Source organism: Arachis ipaensis, chromosome B04 (genome assembly GCF_000816755.2).
Source record: "Arachis ipaensis cultivar K30076 chromosome B04, Araip1.1, whole genome shotgun sequence".
NCBI lineage: Eukaryota > Viridiplantae > Streptophyta > Magnoliopsida > Fabales > Fabaceae > Arachis > Arachis ipaensis.
Genome location: NC_029788.2, coordinates 22,194,125 through 22,197,001, shown reverse-complemented (window position 1 = coordinate 22,197,001; position 2,877 = coordinate 22,194,125). Strand labels below are relative to the sequence as shown.

Below are 2,877 nucleotides of genomic sequence, written 5' to 3'. Positions count from 1 at the left end.
GATCTGTTCACAAGTTGCAACCCACTTAGTTCAAAGGGATTGGCGTCGGTGACAAGATAGCAATCCAACATTTAACCCAATTACAAATTTTCTTTCAATTCTTGCAACTCAAGAGTTCCTTTTAATCAACTCCCCATCAAGTAAGGGAACTACTCACGCATTGTAAATAAAGAATCCATGGCACATGAAAGGAAATTAAAAGAAGACATGATTATTGATATTGAAATTGAATTAAAAAGAAATAATCCTTGCATTAAATAATCATAAAAGTATCTGAATGACAAAATTTGAACATAACAAAGAACATGGAAGATTAGAACCAAGTTAAGAGAACAAACTAGAATGATGATGTCTTGATGAGGAAATAACTCTTCTCAATGTTCCAGTGCTAAGATCAATTGAAAATTAAAATCCTAAAACTAGAGAGAAAAACCTAAGAGAGTGAAAAACTAGATCTAAAACTACTGAATGAATGTCTGTGTTGTTTCTGCATATTCTCTGACTCTAGTCTGCTGTCCCGGGCCGAAAACTGGGCCGGAATAAGGTCCAAAATCGCCCCCAGCGGATTCTGCAGATTATGCAGATCGCACATGTCACGTGATCGCGTCGTCCATGCGGACGCGTCGCTTGCGCTTTTTCCTCTCCACGCGTTCGCGTCGTCCACGCTACCGCGTCGCTCGCGCTTTCCAATCCGCGCGGCCGCGTAAGCCATGCGGCCGCGTCACTGCGATTTGTGCTCCTTCGCGTGGTCGCGTGAACCATGCGACCGCGTCACTTCTCGCTGGTTATCTCCTCAAATTCTTTTGTTCCTTCCATTTTTGCTAGCTTCCTCTCCAATCTCCATCTCATTCATGCCCTATAAAGCCTGAAACACTTGACACACAGATCATGGCATTGAATGGAATAAAGGAGAATTAAAAATAAATAATTAAAGTCTCTAGGAAGCAATTTTCAAACATGTACTGAATTTAGGAAGGAAATCTAATTGCATGCTAAATTGATGAATAAGTGGGCAAGGATCATGACAAAACCACGCAATTAAACACAATATAAACCATAAAATAGTGGTTTATCAGACACCTACAAGCTTAACCTCATTAGAATGCTCCTTTATAGCATCTAAAAACCGCTGCAGCTTCTCATTTCTAATGCCAAATTTAGAGTTCTTATTTCCAGTGGCAACATAAGGATGGACCTAAGCAGAAAAATAAGGGTCTCTTAAGATACTTTTAGAATAATAAATAGGACATCAAACATACAAATAAGTACACTACAAATTAAGAGGTTTCAAGTTGGACCAACAGTGATGTTGTGCACATAGCAGTTAATCATAAAAATAGCAGCAAGAGGGTGAGAAACCACAATAACAATTGAAATGGAGGGTTTTACTTATGAATGTTGCATATTGACACATTTTTAATGTTACATATCACGAGCTTATATTATTTGCTCTTTTCTATCACCTTTCAGATCCAGAGAACCAGGACCTTCCCCCTTGTACCTTTCAGAACATAACATGTATCGAGTACAAATTTGAAAATTTTACTCCAAAAACAAGCTGATAGAATCACGATTTGAAAAAGCACATGAATTTCACCAATTGAAACCACAAACACAAATTACTAAAAAGCAGCATTCATCAGAGATACACGCATTCAAATAATAATAGCAAGAAGTGAGATTAGGATGAAGAAAAAAATACCTAACAATATTCCTTTGCTGTATTTCCTTGAGGAGAGAAATCTCGCGAAATGCAGTGCTAGGAACGCCTTCATCCTCCTGCTCAAGGCAAATCTTCTTGAGAGCGATGGTCTCATTGGTAACGCGGTCGTGAGCCTTGTAAACGATGCCGTAGGTTCCTTCCCTAATCTTCTCAACCTTCTCGTACTGCAATGAATGAAGCAAGCAAAAAGTGATGAATCGGAATATGAGGAAAAAGAGAGAATCGGTGAATGAAGTGAGGATTAAAACTAAAATGCGTAGAATCAGAAATCGTGAATGAAAATGGAAGAAATTAGGGTTTACATTTCATCTTGCATGCAGTGGGGGAAGCACAGGCGGAGCAGCGACTCTTCTGGAGGTGAAAGCTGCGGTGGCCGCACCTCACACAGAGAGAGGCGAGCAGCACCACGACCAGGGCTGGGTTCGAGAAGATGAGGCTGAGCAGAACCACGACAGAGAGAGGCAAGGAGCACTACGACCAGGGCTGGGCGAGTGGTGCACGAAATTGTGATCATTCTTTCCTTGGTAACGGCGCTAAAAACTCAATACGCACGTTCATAATATTAACTCTTTGTCACAACTTCACACAACTAACCAGCAAGTGCACTGGGTCGTCCAAGTAATAAACCTTACGTGAGTAAGGGTCGATCCCACGGAGATTGTCGGCTTGAAGCAAGCTATGGTCACCTTGTAAATCTCAGTCAGGCGGATTCAAATGGTTATGGAGATTTAATAATTAAAAGATAAATAAAATGCAAAATAAAGATAGAGATACTTATGTAATTCATTGGTGAGAATTTCAGATAAGCGTATAGAGATGCTTTCGTTCCTCCTGAACCTCTGCTTTCCTGCTGTCTCCATCCAATCAGTCCTACTCCTTTCTATGGCAAGCTGTATGTTAGGCATCACCGTTGTCAATGGCTACATCCTGTCCTCTCAGTGAAAATGGTCCAATGCACTTTCACTGCATGGCTAATCATCTGTCGATTCTCGATCATACTAGAATAGGATTTACTATCCTTTTGCGTCTGTCACTACGCCCAGCACTCGCGAGTTTGAAGCTTGTCACAGCCATCCCTTCCCAGATCCTACTCGGAATACCATAGACAAGGTTTAGACTTTTCGGATCTCAAGAATGGCTGTCCATGGGTTCTA

At 40.9% G+C, this 2,877-nt stretch overlaps 1 long non-coding RNA gene across 1 annotated transcript; it reads right to left on the bottom strand.

The window, feature by feature from the left end:
* Positions 1,778–2,203, bottom strand: LOC110270572. The gene is made up of 2 exons (XR_002360210.1): positions 2,026–2,203; positions 1,778–1,887 (listed from the first exon to the last, which is right to left on the bottom strand). It is a non-coding gene; the product is annotated as an uncharacterized LOC110270572 (long non-coding RNA).